The sequence below is a fragment of the Pseudopipra pipra genome, chromosome 18 (genome assembly GCF_036250125.1).
Source record: "Pseudopipra pipra isolate bDixPip1 chromosome 18, bDixPip1.hap1, whole genome shotgun sequence".
NCBI lineage: Eukaryota > Metazoa > Chordata > Aves > Passeriformes > Pipridae > Pseudopipra > Pseudopipra pipra.
In genome coordinates, this window is record NC_087566.1 from 3222790 (window position 1) to 3239643 (window position 16854).

General features: G+C 48.6%; 1 long non-coding RNA gene across 1 annotated transcript; it reads left to right on the forward strand.

The window, feature by feature from the left end:
* The first annotated feature begins 1370 nt into the window (after nt 1-1370).
* On the forward strand, nt 1371-6168 carry LOC135424359 (uncharacterized). Its single transcript, XR_010435172.1, has 4 exons — nt 1371-1593; nt 4528-4662; nt 5571-5697; nt 5790-6168. It is a non-coding gene; the product is annotated as an uncharacterized LOC135424359 (long non-coding RNA).
* Nucleotides 6169-16854: the final 10686 nt, after the last annotated feature.

Below are 16854 nucleotides of genomic sequence, written 5' to 3' on the forward strand. Positions count from 1 at the left end.
GGGCTGTGGCTTGCACAGAAAAAAACAATACAAGTGCATAAAAAGGAGGGAAAAAAAAGAAAGGGAGATGGAAAAAGTCGAATGGAAAAGTCAGAAGACCATGTGGGGAAAAAAAAATAAAAAGAACCAGTACAATAATAGGGAGAAAAAATAGCTGAGGGAGAGCAAGAGGAAGTGAAGCCATTGCAAAGGGTTTATTGTTTTCACCTGAAGGATTTTTGTTTTCTCCATCAGCTGAACCTGTGCCTGGGTGACTACAGGATTTCACCAACTCACCCTGTGAACCCCCAGAAGAGTTTCCTGGCTCAGGACAGACTCCAGTGGCTGTCACCCTCCAGAACCACTGGCCCAAGAGCCCCCAGACGTGCCCAGGCCCTGCCAGCACAGGGGACTCTGTGTTGTCCTTGCCTGAGCCCAAGAGCTGCCCTTTAGGAATGGAACAGAGCACAAGAGCAGCCCTTAAATGATTTTTGCAAGGCAGGGGGCACTCAGGTGTCCCCTTCCACGGGCAGAGCAGAGGGAATGATGGTGAAGGAATTGGTTATGTGCTGAGAAGCTGGGACAGGGACATCTCCAGCTGAGTCCTGTCCACACCCTCTGCCTGCTTCTGAATTTTTCCTTCCCAGGGAGGGTCAGGGGGAGGAAGTCCCGTTTGTAGGGTCTGATTTTCGCCCCTGTGAACTCAGTGACATTTGGTGCTGTATTTTGTGCTTTTCCCAGCTTCCCCCTGCCAGGCTGATCTCCTATTCCCCGGCTCCCACCTGCAAGCAGCATCCCCACAGGAGCTTCCAGGTCCCCCCGGGCTGCCCAAGGCCCTGCCCTGCAGACCCCCTCCTCCTTTGGGGCTGGGAGGTGCCCTTGCCATGGACACCCAGCAGCTGCTGCTGCTCAAAGCCCGCTGTGATGCTGTGCCAGCCCTCCGAGCGTGGCTGAGGGCACCTCTCCTGCCCACCAGCCTCGGGGAGGGGCATTAGCCAAGCCCTGGAGCACAAAAGGGGCTGTGTGGCTGCTGTTTGCCCTCCTAGAGCCAGGAGGAAACTTGGCAAGGAGGAAAAAAAAACTTTTAGAAGTTACTGGGATGGCTGAGATTGATGTGAAGCTGCTCTGAAGAATAAAAGGAAGCTTGAGTGCGAGCAGGTATAACAGGAGTGGTGTGGGCAAAGGGGATTTGCCCCATCTATCCAAGAGTAGCATTTGACTGTGCATAATTGTAGTTTATGTCTTCATAAATTGCCTTTTCCACCTGCAGGAGGCTGATCCTGCTCAACTGAGAAAACACCTTTGGTTTCTGAGTGGGGGAGGAGGGTGTCCTGGAAAAAAACCCACCTCAGCCATGTATTTTTAACCTGAATGTTTTTAACTTTAGATTGTGGAGAACAGCAGGAAGGATTAAAAAAAATACCTCTCTGTGAAAGAGGGCATGGTGCACATATCTGTGAGTTGCAGCAGAGTGGAGAACAAAAAGGTTGCTGTTCAGAAAGGGAGGCAGAATTATAAAAAGCTTAAAGGCACAGAACATGGAAAAACCTGCTGCAAACCCCATCACCAGGAGAAAGAAAGGCTCTATCCCTGTGACATTGTTCCAGGACTCAGGTAAGATGAACTTCCCTGGAGATGAAAAGCCTTGTTGTGAATTTATTTCGTGCCTGTGTTTCTGAAGGGCCGGGTCGGGGATTCTTGTAGGCTTTGTGGTTAAGGGCAGGCTCTCTGCAGCCAAACAACAAAATCCATCTCCATCCTCGCCTAACTGAGCAGGGACTGAGCCTCCTGTGGTCCTGGGAGATCTCCAGGAGGGACTGGGCTGGAAGACCAGCTGGTGGTTGTGCCACCCAGGCTAGTACAGACCTGTCATTCAGAGCCCAGGGCGAGGTTTGTGCTGCCACGAGCCTGCCAGGCAAAAATGTCCATTTACCTCAGGGCAAGGCTCGTCCTGGTGGTCCAGCTCTCAGAGCCTTTTTGTGAGTGTTCCCAGGCAGAGAAAGGCACTTGCAGTTGTGCAGAAAAGGCTTAGGAGTGTCTTCTACAGCATCTCATAACTCCTTTAGTCAGATACGTGTGAGGGGTTTCTCCTGCTTGCTTACTCTGTCTCTCAATCCACCAGCATCTTAAGAGTCCTTTAGGTTGGAAAAGACCCTCAGGAATCGCCTCGAGGGAGGTGATTCTTCCCCTCTATTCTGCCCTTGTGTAACCTCACCTGGAGGACTGTTTCCAGATCTGGAGTCCTCAGCACAGGGAAGGTGTGGACCTGTTGGAGCAGGTCCAGAGGTCACAAAGATGCCCAGGGAGCTGGAGAATCTCTGCTACAGGGACAGGCTGAGAGAGCTGGGGTTGTTCTGTCTGGAGAAGAGAAGGCTCCAGAGAGAACTTATTGCAGCCTTCCAGTACTTAAAGGGGGATTGTAAAAAAGTGGCAGAGTGACTTTTTACATGGGCAGATAGTGATAGGACAAGGGGGAATGGTTTTAAAGTGAAAGAGGAGAGATTTAGATTGGATGTTGGGTAGAAATTCTCCCCTGTGAGGGTGGGGAGGCCCTGGCACAGGTTGCCCAGAGAAGCTGTGGCTGCCCCATCCCTGGGAGTGCCCAAGGCCAGGTTGGACAGGGATTAGAGCAACCTGGGCTAGTGTAAGGTGTCCCTGCCCGTGAAAGCATGTTGGAATGATATTTTCTTTAAGATCCCTTTCAACTCAAGCCTTTCTGTGATTCCATGATCTTGAAGTCCAACCAGGAAAGCATTTGGGCCCCTCATACTAAAGGCCCCTCTAGCCTGCTGTCTCTTCATAGTTAGTCTTCAGCTTGATCCTGGTTCTTCTCCCAGGTGGTAGGTCAGGAACCCCTGATCTGAGGAGCATTTGTGTGTTGGAGCTGGACAAAAGTTCTCTTCATGCGCTTGGGTTTCACCCTGCGCTGAGCTGAGGGCTGATGTTCTCCAGCCCTAACCTCAGCCTCGAGCTCTGTGGAGAGGAGGCCTTCCAGCCTGTCCATTTTCTCAGCCCTGGGGGTGACAGAACTTCCCAACACACCGAGGGCAGCGCGGTGCTGGGAGCCAGAGCCAGTCCAGCTGCTGGGAATCACTGGATGCCCATGAATGGCCTCCTGTTCCAGTCCCTGGGAGCACCAGAGAGGAGCTTGTAAGCACCAACCTTCTTGGCTGTGGTGCAGCAGCTCTGCTTGGAGCATCCTGGGGTGCTGAACGTGGGCCCTGCCCACCTCCCCAGCCTTGTTGGCCAAGGAGAACATTACCTGCAGAGCACACCTGCGGGTCACCTCCCTCTCTCCTCTCCCCTGGCAGTCACCAAAAGCCAGGGTGTCTACACTTGACCCCTGTTTTCAGACATTTGGCTTCCTGTGCCAGGTGCCCAGACTGACTGAAACTATGAAATAAATCCAGAATGACGCCATTCCTTGGAAGAAAGCAGCTCGTGCCCCAAGTTCTGTGCTCTCTTCTTTCCCCCCATGCCCATCCCGGGTCTCCAGGAAATCTTGTGAGTGGTTATTTATAGGCAGTGGGGAGTAAAAGGTAGAAGGAGCCTGACTTGGGACTTGCTTTTTACAAGTCCTCAAGGGACTCTTGTGAGTCACCCCAGGGCTGAGCTCACCTGGAAGGTGTTTCTTGACAGTGTCTGCAGGTGGGGTGAACCTTGCCAAGCTGAAGGGGGAAGCAGAGGAGCACGAGACCACAAAATTAGTTCGTGCACCCTCTGCAACGGCTCTGTGGGCAGAGCAGGAGCAAAAACAACTTGTAAGAGCTCTGAAGCTGAGGATGGCTCCAAGCTGAGCTAGCCCAGCTGCAAGCCATTCTCAGGGAACTGCTTGCACAGACTAACTTCTGCCACCAAATGTCCATATAATTTTATGGCCCCGCTCTATCCATCGCGCCTCGTCCGTGGATGTCTCAGCCACGCTTCAGTAATGAGATGTGACAGGCTGTACGTTTCTGGGTGATTATGGCATGTGTCATAAAGCAAAAAAAAAAAAGCAATAATCCCCTGGAAACACATTGCCCCGGGGTGTCTTGTTACCATTATGAAATAAAATCACAAATGAAAAAATAATGAAAACATTCAGGAGCGTGTGCGCCCGAGCCGTGGGTACGGTGGGACTGTCAGGCAATCCAGCCTCCAGCCCAAAACTGTGAGGATCATTTATATCCACTGTAAACACCCACTCACCCACCCCCACACGTGTTGCTGACAGCCTGGCCCTGGATGCTGCTGTTCCTGCAGCCAGGACTCTGGGAGAAGCAGCTTTTCCTTGGTGGTGCGAGGGGTTCACCTGCACTCTGCTCACACCCAGCTCATCACCTGGGGCTGCTTGTCCTTGTTTTATGTCCTTGGAAACGTGGAAGAGGTCTCCACTTTAAACTCACTCAATGGAAAGCTTCCTATTGAGTGAGCTGGACTTTGATGGTCACAGTGAGTCCCTTCCAACTCAGGATATTTTGCTCATATAGTGATTCTTTTTCTGTTCCCTGCATTTAACATAGAACAGCTTGTTTGGGCTGATAATACCTCTCCTGTTTTAACTAGGCTCAACTTGACTGGGCAGTGGAGCCTGAGAGACATGTGGAATCTCAGAATGGAGTGGCTGAGAAGCTGGCACTGGATCTTTCCCTGGTTCCTCCTAATCTCCACTCACTGCATCAGCTTGGTCTCCTTTTCCAGGTAGTAGCAAGATTTTTTCCAGAGAAGATCAGGAACAACAATTAGGGGACTTGCCTGAAAGCACAGGGATATGACTATCTCACCTTTTATGCATGTCTTTATATATATATATATATATATAATTTTTCTTTTTAACAATAGCATTAGGATGTCACAGTTTCTGGAGGTTCTTGGTGCTGGATGAGCACCAGAGGTCTGTCCCAGAGAACAAGAGAGGTGTGATGAGAAACAGAAGCAGAGTGGTGATGGCAGCATTAGTCCTGCTTGGTGGGAAGGGGCACAAAAGAGATGTAGAAAGTGGTGTCAGGGAGGACTTGGTGATCCTGGGACCTGGCAATCCCAACCAGACCAAAGAACACACACACACAAATATAAGTCATGAAGGAAGCCCATCTACTAATGTGATAATGAGAGGAAAATGGACAAGGCTTTTTGTATTTTTTGGCTGGGTAGAGGCTCCAGGGAGGTCGTGGGATCTCCGTCCTTGGAGATGTCAAGGACCAACTGGACAAAGCCCTGAGTGACCCAGTTTGAATTCAGTGTAGACCTTGCTTGAGCAGTGGGTTGAACTAGAGACCTCCCAAGGTTCTTTCTGAGCTGATATTTTCTCTATTTCGAAGAAATTCTGTGCATTTTGGGGATGTTTAGTGGCACAGTTTGCCTCTCACTTCTGTGAAATCTTATCCACAAGCAGACCACTCTCTAGGACAAGGGAACAGTTGTTACATGATTGTTTTTTTTTTCAATCTCTTCTCTCAGCTTCATTTGCATTAGATAAGGGATTGAAACCAGCACCAGGATCTGGCAGCCAGAGGTTTGTGGGAGGGCTTTCACCACCAAAAGTATGATGTTAATACGTGTTTTTCCCCCATGTACAAGCTGTAAATCCACATTCTCCAAGCCCTCAGGCAGGATTTCTGCAGCTGGGCAGACAGTTCCATCCATCTGTGATGCCCTGAGGACTCTCACCTGCCTTCTGCTCCCCACAGAAAAGGTCCTTAACAGAAGAAGGTGCCGAGAAACTACAGCACAAGGGTATTTCTTTCCTCTTCTTCCCCTTCTTATTTTTCCCAAGCTTAAGAAAAATGCTCCAGAAAGAAAACTTTTACTCTTTTTACTTCCCACAGTAACAACAGGAGTTGCCTGTTAGATTCATCCCTGATTAAGGACCAAGATGTGCTGTCCACCACCCCAGAAAGGTAAAAAGCCTTGGATGTTCCACGGGATCCGATGTGTGTTGGCAGATTTCTTGGCTTTTCAGGCAAAAATATTTGTCACTGGCTTAGTTTTCTCGGTTTGCCAGAAGTGAAGCCTTTTCAGCTGCCTCATTTGGTTTAACTGATGACTCAAAAATGTTGGTGGGAACGGGTGTCTTTTCCTCCTCCTTTCATTCCGTGGGAAAAATACAGCCTGAGGAATTCCAGTGCCTTGAGAGCTGATGGAGAACTGCAATTTTGAGTTTGAAAACAGCAAAATGAAATTTTCCCATTCTGCAAAGCAATTAGAAACCAGCATTTTTCAGGCAGTAAAACTGGACAAAAGCAATAAGTGTGTAGGAAGTCTGAAATGCTTCCTGATTGCGGGATTTATTTTTTTTTTTAAATCATTTGTTTCAATAAAAACACGACATTTTAATATGAGAAAATATTTTGTTTGGCCTTTTGTGTACATATTTGAAATTTAACATCATAAAAATGCATTGTGGCATTTCATATATCATGATGTGTCGTGATATATTTTAATATATTTTAAAGAAAAACGCTCCAACAGAATAATGCCTGAAATGAAATTCGTGCTCCAACAAAATAATGTCCAAAATGAAACTAAATATTCCAGCCCTGCTTCTGGAAAGCTGAGGCAAGTGCTTTGTCCCTCTTCAAAAATTTCATAGAAATCAACAAGTTCTTGAAAAATGGTCTGATTTAATCCAAATGTGGGTTTGGAAGGACAAGCATCTTAGAACATTTTGACCAACTCTTTTGATCCGTGGTTTTCTAGTTCCACTTGGAACTCCTAAAAATGCTCTTTTTTTCTTTTTTTTCTCTGTGATTTTCTTAAATCAAATTATCTCAATCCCTCGGAAAGAAAGGCCAAATCATTCCTTCTCCTCATTTCTCTGGCAAGGAAGCCAAGTTGGAGGGAGAGAGCTTGGGAGGGAGAGCTGAAGGGGAAGCCAAGGGGCCAACTTGGTGCTTCCCACAGCTCCTCCAGGACCAAACAAATCCTGTGATGGCCTTGATGGGCTGTGAGAGGGACTGGGGGAAGTCACCTCTCCATTAAACCCACTTGGAGGTACAGCACCCAAAAAAACTGAGGTGTTTATGCACTGCAGCTGGTCCTTGCTTGCAGTTTGGCTTGGTCCTTCAAAGCATTGCCATTTCCTGGTTGAATTTTGCCATTTTACAGCTTAATTTTCCATTTCCTAATTGAACTTTGCCGTTTCTTGGTTAAATTTTGCTGTTTCCTGGTTTAATTTTGCCATTTCATGGTTTAAATTTGCCATGTCCTGGTTGAATTTTGCCCTTTCCCAGTCAAATTCTGCCATTTCCCAGTCAAATTTTGCCGTTTCCTGGTTTAATTTTGCCACTTCCCAGGTTAATTTTCCATTTCCCAGTTAAACTTTACCATTTCCTGCTTTAATTTTGCCTTTTTGCAGTTGAATTTTGCCCTTTCCCAGTTGAACTTGCCCTTTCACGGTTGAATTTTGCCCTTTCCCAGACTAATTTTGCCCTTTCCCGGTTGAATTTTGCCGTTTCTCAGTTTAATTTTGCCATTTCCCAGGTTAATTTTCCATTTCCCAGTTGAACTTTACCATTTCCTGCTTTAATTTTGCCTTTTCGCTGTTGAATTTTGCCCTTTCCCAGTCAAATTTTGCCCTTTCCCGGTTGAATTTTACCATTTCCTGGTTGAATTTTACTATTTCCCAGTCGAATTTTGCCCTTTCCCGGTTGAATTTTGCCCTTTCCCGGTTGAATTTTGCCCTTTCCCGGTTGAATTTTGCCCTTTCCCAGTCGAATTTTGCCCTTTCCTAGTTGAATTTTACCATTTCCTAGTTGTATTTTACCATTTCCTTGTTGAATTTTGCCCTTTCCCAGTCAAATTTTGCCCTTTCCCGGTTGAATTTTACCATTTCCTGGTTGAATTTTACTATTTCCCAGTCGAATTTTGCCCTTTCCCCGGTTGAATTTTGCCCTTTCCCGGTTGAATTTTGCCCTTTCCCAGTCGAATTTTGCCCTTTCCTAGTTGAATTCTACCATTTCCCGGTTGCATTTTGCCCTTTCCCGGTTGCATTTTGCCCTTTCCTGGTTGAATTTTGCCCTTTCCCGGCTGAATTTTACCATTTCTCGGCTGAATTTTGCCCTTTCCTAGTTGAATTTTGCCCTTTCCCAGTCGGATCACCCCGCTAAGGTGCTGCAGCACCCACGTTGCCCTCCGTGTTCGCCAGTGCTCAATTTTCTCTTTATTTGCTGTCAGACTGGGAGCGGGGATGGGCGAGGGGAGAAAGCTCAGGGTTGAGGGAAGGTCGTGTCCACTTTCCTGGGGCTCTCCTTGATCCTGATGTCAGGAGAAGCTCCCTGAGAACGACGTGACAGCCGTGCTTTGTCCCATCACAGTCAGGGTTTGTCCCATCACAGTCAGGGTTTGTCCCATCAAGTCACCCTTGATAGATCTGCAGGGGGTTGGTTGGATTTTCTCCTTTTTCTGAGAGTTAAAACATGTGTTTCTTCTGTGTTTTCGAAGTGCCTGGTTTTACCTGGGGGGGAATCTCTGTGGTTCTTGGGAAGACTCAAGAGTGACTGACTAACCTGTCTTTTTGTGTGTAGTGACATTAAAAACTAGTTCGAGCTGAAAGGGAATATTGGGAACATGATTAACTTCTTTTTTTTTTTTTTCTCCCAAGTTATATTGAAAACAAAGAAATAACCTTATAGAATGACACCTTTTTATTTCTTTACATGGAGAAGAAGCTTTTGATAACCAAGATATTGATGGAATATCCTCTCCAGTGCCTGACTGCAGATACCTCTCCCAGTCTTACAGTCAATCACAGCAGCACTGACCTTGGTACAGAAGGTCCTTGGACCTAAAACTTGGGCAGAGTTTTGTGAGATGAGCTCTGAGGGTTTAGGTATCTGGAGCAGGATAAGGTGTCCCACCTTCTGGAAGTTTCTCTCCTTGGAGGAGCTAACATGAGGAGGTCTCCAAAAGCTCAGGTGAATTAATGCATTTCTGCTTTTTTTTTTTTGTCCTTTTCCAAGGTGAAATCTTATATTTCTGGGGGTTTTTTGTCCTTTTCCAAGGCACCAGTCCCACTGCTAGTTTTCCAGTCTGAGCTGTGTTGCCACTGCAGTGATGGGTGGGATCCTGCCCATTCCCAAATCTTCATCAGCCCAGTGCTCTGCTTAGATGGATCTGACTCAACAGCTTCCAAAAAGGTGCATATCCAGGGCAGCTCTATGGTTTCACCCAGCAGTAATTAAAACACACTAATGAAAAAGTGACCCTCCAAAGAAATCCCTTATCTCTTCTGACAGCCACACGCAGCAAGGACATTAATTTCCAACTTGTTTCTGAACATACTGACAGTGGGTGGTTTGGGGAAAGAGAGAAGCAATATACTGGCTACTTGGCCATAAATGAGGAATTAATTGAACACTTTCTTTTAATTCCCCCCCCCTTAACTGAGGCTGAACCAAACTTAGATCTCTTTGGCTGACAATGTGCGTCCTGGTGGAGGAAAGGTGTGTGGGGACTGTTTTTTCTCTGTTGGTTGGTGTTGCCATCACTTTGTCCTTGATTTTGGCCATTTTGTGCCTGTTCTTTGCTCCTTTCACACCAGCTCTTGCTCCTTGGTGCTCCTTTTCAGAGCATGGCAGAAGCAGGAGGGAGATTTGGGACGCTGCCTTTAGCAGTGGTGTCTGTGTAAAAGATGTTTTGTTCATGGGAGCAGTTAGTGGGCAAAGTTTAGCCAGTCATAAAATCCCAGGATTGTTTGGGTCATCTTGTTCCACCCCCTGCCATGGGCAGGAACAACTTCCACTATCCCAGGTTGCTCCAAGCCCTGTCCAACCTGGCCTTGGACACTTCCAGGGATGGGGCAGCCACAGCTTCTCTAAGTCAACCCTTGTTATCAGTTCTCCACACCCTGGAGACCATCTTAACCTGCATTTAGGAGTGTTGGCTCTCCCATGTTTCCCATCACATCCCTGCTTTCAGCTTTGCACAGTCCTGATCTGGACCTTGCTGTGACTTCAGAGAGATGCTGTGATCCCTGAACTTGGCAGCAGGGAAATTGCAAGTTAAGCTCCTTCCCCGGGGGAAAAAATTGCTGCTGCTGTGGAAAAAGAAGCATTTTCTCTCCTCTTGGTGTCCCTGAGAATCCCTCAGCATCAGAGCCCTGTTCCTGCCTGGCTTTGCAGCATCTTTGTCAGCTGCATACTAGGGAGGAACCCAGAGGGAAATGCGGGAAACCTCCTGAAAATGATGGGAATAATGTTTATTTGTCCAAGCATAAATAGGAACATAGTGTGGTCGGCTTAGGTGCTGTTTTGTCCTCCCCTTTTCTTCCCAATTCTTGGTAGGAAGGACCCATGGACACCTCTGGGTCTCTCCTGTGGGTCTCCCCTTCCAGCTCCAAACTTTTCAGCTGAATTAGTCTTTTCCCCCCTTGGTGGCTCACAAGGCTTTCCTGGTGTGACCTCAAACCCTTCTCCCAGAGCAGAGGGCACCACCCCTCAGCCCGAGCCCCAGGCAGGATGTGACCCTGCCTTCCCCACCGAGAACATCCCCACGCTCCCGATTTCAGGGAGCCAGCTCTCCAGGAGCACATTTTGCAGCAGGACACGGCGTTACAGAGGAGATTTCAAGCTTTCCTCCCTCTTTTTGTCTCTGCCTCTCTTCCCCCGAGCGTTGCCCGGCCCCAATTACAGCCCCGGGCGCTCTCGGAGGAGACATTCAAAGGCAACAAAGCCCCGTCGCCGCCCCACAAAGGCGACATCTCCTGGGCTTCTGCCCTAATGAGAGCAAATTTTTTGTCCAAACATTTGAAGCGAGGAGGTGCCTTCTCCTGCCACCCCCCGCCGGGGTTAATGTTATTATCCAGTTCGCTCTGGTTGGAAATTAAAACGAGGGCATTCGCTTCTTTTAAATGAGAGGTGACAGTGGCTCCAGCACTTCAGAAGGGAATTAGGGAAGGAGGGATGGCTGCGGATTCTGTCTCCCTGGGGTCTTATCCATCGGCCCTTCTGCCCCCGGGTGGCGCGTGGGATCAAAGGCCACTTACCTGCTGCTGAGCACAAAATCCCCTGGGACACCACGCTGGCGAGAACGACCTCGAGGGGCAGGATTTTGCTTCCCTGGGGAGAGAAGGCAGAGAGGACCCCGTGGAGCTCGTGGCCATCGTAGCCATATCTCCTAAAATGTTTTTTTTTTGGGGTGCTAGACCCGCCCAGGTTTTGGTTTAGGAACTTTGGTGGCCAGGAAAAAAAATGTCGTCGGTGGGAAAACTGCTGGTTCCCTTCAGGGGAATGTGGTGAAAAGGCAGAGAGTGAAACGTTGGGGGGAAAATGATGCTTGTGTATATCTGATGAAAAGCTTTGAGCTCTGAGTTTTCAATGGGATAGTTTTGACTTCAGATAAGGGATTATTTTTTTTGTTGTTGTTTTTTAGAAATTAAAAAAAAAAATCGCTTGTTAGAAACACCCACCAAAGGCTCCCCATGTCTTATCACTGAAAAATAGGGAGCTAACCCGGTCCTTCTCTCTGTCTCAGGATAGGTTTGATTAGAAACGTCAAAAAAATGCGGGACAAAAATGTGAATTTTTAATCCCATTTTAAAGGCCCTTTACCCATGCGTGAACTCTTCTTTTGAAGTGCTGCAGGCGGCTCTTCCCCACTCAGCTCCCAGAAATGCTGCCTTGGAGGGGGAGATGGCCTGTGAGCCCAAACAAAGGGGGGTTTGCTGAACCCTTTGCATTGTGGCTGGATGCCAGAGCTCCCTGTGCTGAGCCAGGCTGGGCACTGGGACACCACCAGGAAATCCATTTACTGGGGGGCCAGGGGAATTGCTGGGGCTCTGGAGGTGGAGAGGGGTGGTGGGGAGAGGGCACTGAGCCGTGTAACGCTGATCCCAGGGTGTGAAAGTGGGTTGCAGTGAATTTTCTTGCTGGTTTTTTTGTGTGCTGGAACAGCTTATAACATCCCTGTGAAAGGGATGGGGAAGGAGACGAATTCCTGCCCCATGGATCACACAGAGGATGCTTTTTGCACTCCTCTGCTGTGGGGATGGGGTTTCATGAGCCTGGGGCCTGTCTGAATGACTTCAGGAGCAGCTAAAGGATGAGTTCAGCTCAAATACACCCTTTTCATGGGATGGTGGTCCTTGAGGACCATTTCAGCTTGAAATTAGTGCTCTGGGTTTCCTAACACGAATCCAGGGAAGCAGGATGTGTGCTGGAAGAAAATGGGAGAGTCAGTGGCTGTGTGGATAATTCCTTTCTCAAAATGCTGAGTCAGAGGTGCTGCTGCCAGAGGCTGGGGACCTGATGGCTATTCTGTCCCCTTGGTGGCACTGGGAGACAAGGGACAGCAAAATAAAAGCTTCAGGGAATTACAACATCAGGAAAACACGGACAAATGTGTTGCAGCTAAAGCTGCTGGGGGAAAAACAGTTCCCTTTCCCTGTTTTCATCACAGGGGAAATTTCTGCCTTTCCCCTCTAACTGGAAAGCCGAAAATTAATACAGTTTTAGGCTTCTGGATGAGAAGGTTTTGGTTTTCAGTGTGTAGCTGACATAGCAGGGGGAAAGCTCACACCTGGGGAAAAACCAGCCTGTTTTGGTGTTTAGCTCTGGAGTGGGGCAGCACCACACAGGGAGAGGCAGCATTAACCCACTCATCCATGTCCATCAGGGCTGGGGGGACAAATGGAAGTGGCTGGGTCATCCTCCTCACTGCAGGTTGAGAGGGGGGAGCCAGGGAGGAGCCCCCAGGAGCAGAAAGGCTGCAGCTCTCCGGGGCAGGTACACTCGATAAATAACGAGTGATAAACCAGCCATCTCCACCAGGAGATCAATTAGATGTGGGGCCTTTGGGCTGGCTTTTCCCTTTTTTTTCTTCCTCCCTTCCCCTCCTCTTCTCCATTTTCCAGGCAGGTGTCTAAGGTGAGGGTTGTGGGAGCAATTGCTTCTCGAGGCAGTTGCTTTGCTCTTCCCTCCCTTCACAGCTGAAGTGCAGCAAAGCCCACGGCCCTGGGGCTTTGTGCTTCTTTGACATTTCCCCATCCACTGGGAAGTTGGGGCTGGAGCTGGGGAGGTTGCTGGGGTCACCTGTTAGAGCTGTCTGCATCCCAGAGGAGGTGCATCAGCCTTGGAGTTGATCCCAGCCAGCAGGAGTTGATCCCAGCCAGCAGGACCCACAGCAGGGCATTGGGGGTTTTTGGGCTCAGGATGAAGGAGAGGAGGGTTTGGAAGGCTGAGCTGTGATGCACTTGCTCTAAGTCTGGTTTCTGGGCTTGCTTAGAGATGAGAAAAGGCTGGGAAAGGGTTTAAATTCATCTCTGGTCCAGGAAAACCTCTGGGACTATGCTGAATGGGCAGCACAAGGGGTTTGGGAGCAGGAGACAGTTTGGGTCAGATGTGCCAGGGACTGGGGAGCTGCAGGTTTCCCCTTGACACAACAAAACTGGCCCATCAGCCCAGTCCTGGGTGCTACAGGTTCCCCAGGGAATTCCCCTTGCAGCCATGGCACTTGGGACCTCAGCTCCCATCCTTTCCCAGGAAAAGGCAATCCAGCTGCATTTTGGGAGCGATGCTGTAACCCCCTGTGCTCCCTCCCTGGCCCTTCTCCCCTCCTCACCTCATGTTTACAGGTGTTCCTGCCCTCCCAGTGGGGTCTCCCTCCTGCAATTACAGCATCCACCCAAATTGCTCCCTGTCTGCAGCAGTCACCCAAACCCATGGAATGTGAGCATTTATTTATCTCCCTCAGCCCTAAAATTCCCAAACAGGTCCTGCTTATAATTACATGACTGAAGCTTTTACAATCAGCATGAGGTGTCTGAAATAGCTCCCTTTTTTTTTTGCAGGCACTACAGATGTCACAGAGACCTAAAGCCCAGAGTTCATCACACCCGGAGAGCCTTGGATGAATTCAGAACCGTGGCAAACAGGTACTGGAAGTTCTTCCTTGCTCCTTCCACTTCCCTGACTTATTCTTTACTGATTTTACTGAAGTTACAAAGTCTTTGAGAAATTTTTAACTTGTTGAAACAGTGATGAGTTGATTTATTTAGTTTGGGTTAAGGAGGAATTACAGGTGGTGCTCCAGTTAGAGGTGCTGGTTTCAGGGACAGACCTTTAATAACGGAAATAAAATCCAGTTTGTGGAGGTGGAATAAATATTTAGATGATTTTTTTTCCCCTTGTCAGAATAGAAAAAGCCAGATATTTGATGGGTCAGGCTTGATGGATTCAGCAGGGCTTGTGGGTATTTGGGAGAAGACCTGGGCAGGGTTTTGGAACTCAGAGTTGAGAGTGACTCAGATTTGAGACCAAATCTTTGTTGGTGTCCTTTTTGTCACTTGTCTTTCTTAGTGGTTTGTGACATGTTCACCTTGTTCCTCGTTTAATCCCCCAAAAATCAAAACTTCCCAACCCTTTTCACTGCTGGTTGCACAGAGACTTGAGCATGGGAGGAAGAGATGGCTTTGGCTTGGCTAAGGAGGGCAGAGCTGCTTGGTTTGGTAACTGTCTTTGCAAAAATGGAGATGAATTAAAGAGATCAAACATCACCACGAAACTGAATTTCAGAAAGCTTTCTGCTTTAGAAACAACAGAATATGTGGTGGCCTGGGCTTTAATGTCACATTTTTATAAGGTAAAAACCATTTGAATCAAAATACCTGCTCTTAAATAGCAACTTCTCTCACCTGATTGTCAGCAGGCCCAGTAATTCAAGAAATAACCATGGAGGGAAATGAAGCTGTGAGGGCAGGAAGCAGAGGATGCTGTCCTGCCAGTGCTGCCACTTGCTGGGGACCGAGCAGAGGACAGATTTCCTCGAGAGCAGGTCCACATCACTGCCTAGAGGCTGGCAGAGGGAGAGACCTTGATATATCACCTGTCCCTTTGAGCAATCCGGGGTCAGCCAGGCAGGTTCATCCATCTTCTCTCTCGGAGAAGGAAAGGAGCAAATTCTCTGCGGTCTGGATTCCAGATGTTGTGGCAGTACCTGGGATGCTGAGTCTTATCAGAGCCCTCAGATCTGGAGAGCACCAGGCTCTCCTGATAACAGGAGGCAGCAGCAGCACAGACCTGTGTGGGCAGACAGACCTGCCCCATCCTCCAGAGCAGCATGGAAGGGATCAGTCCTTGCTCCTGGTGGAGTTGCCACCCCTCAGCCCAGCAGGCATAACCCTCTGCACACATGTTCCTTACCTGTTGAAAACATCCAGTATTATTGAAATGATTCCTGTGATCAAACAGCTTTAGCTGATGGAGGGAACTTCACACCATGGTCATTGAGACTCAGCTACCAAGAGATGCCTCAGCTGCTTTTAATTGTGTGGACATCCCCTGAGCTCCCAGATGCCAGGCTTAGGCTTATTACCCTGCAGGAACTTGTTAGGCTGTCAGCCCTAAATGTTCAAATATCCCAGGTGAACCACCTCCCATCTTCATTTAATTATATATCTATTCTCATGCATATATATCTAGTCTCACAGCTTGTAGGATAAAATAGATGGCTTGGAAAGGAATGGATGGAAGAGTGGGTTTACTTTGCCTTTTGTTCTCTAACCATCAGGCAGGGATTTTAAACCACTTGCAGACAAAAAGGTTCAGATTCAGTAACAGGGGGTTGTACATCTGCTGCTTGCATGTCTCATCCCTACAGGAGATGTGTTGAGCTGCTTAAACGTGTGGGTTTTTGTTCTGTTAACAAGTCTGATGTTGGGAAAGGAAATGTCATCCTGGTTCATCATTTCAGGGTGGGGATAGAATGGAGTCAGGAGCTCAGAAGATCCCCTGGTTGGGGCAAAGTGGTATTTTTCACTCTCCTCTTCTGGAATTTGTCAGGATTCTGCAATTAGCAGGAGGGAACTCTGCGGTTCTCTTCGAGCCAAAACCAAATGGAAATATTATCTTTAGAATGTCTTGGGCTGGGGTTTTTTTGTCTGCCTGCCCATGAGGTAATCTTTTAACACTTGTCTGTGTCGAGCGCCGTGTCTGCCGTCAGTCAGCCCGGTGTGGCCACAGCACTGTGCTGTAGCTCATGTTCAGCTTGTTGGGTCCCCAGGTCAGTCCCTGAGAAGGAAAGATAAGGCCATAAGTTATGTCTTTACCTCCTGGTTGTGTTTCCTGTTCACCCCAAACTAGCTGCAAACACTGAGGAAGACTTCTCTAGGGATTTCTTCCTGCTTACCTGTGAGCAGAGACTCTGCCCAGGCTTGAGCATCCTCGCGAGTTCCGGAGGTGCCCCCGGCTCCTCTGGGGAGAAGGGGGCTTTGGAAGTCAAGCACACTTCTTTTAAGGCCTCTGTTGTGTGTTGCTCCCTCCAGCCCATCCTGTTTCAATCCCTCCAGCCCGACAATGTTGTTTCAGCAATCAGCTGCAAGACAAAACAGCTGGCCCCGCCAGCCGGCCTGCGGAGGTGTGGAAAGTCCGCTGGGGGATTAAGCTGGTCTTACCATCAGTCCTCACTTGTGAAAATACAACCTACTAAGTTTTCCTAGATGATGCAGTTTTCAATTGCTTTTGTTTGCTTTTCAGGCAGGTCTTAAATCAGGCTGTCAGTCAGCCTCCCTTCCTCCCCCCTCCTCGCCTCCGAGGCGGCTTCCAGGCGCTTGCTGGAGGACCTGTAATATCTTTCCTCCTGCCATTTATTTATGGGGTTTTCCCTTCCTGCCGGTAGGAAGGGAGGTGCCGTGTCTCACACAGTGAAGTGTGTGCTCTGCAGCTCATTCTTAGGAGCTCCCAGGTCGGGGTACCAGGCAGTGATGCTGTAAGGGGGCAAGGAGAGGACCGGGGGGACCCTGCGCTGGCGCTCGGTGTCTTTGCACTGTAACTCCAACCCGCTCTCCAGCTTTCTGCTTCATCATTTGTGATGCAACAGACTCAGGAGGGAGGGTGGGGAGACCATTACTGGTGTCTGACAAACCTCTCACCTCTCTCTTCACGCCTGTGTTGGGGGATT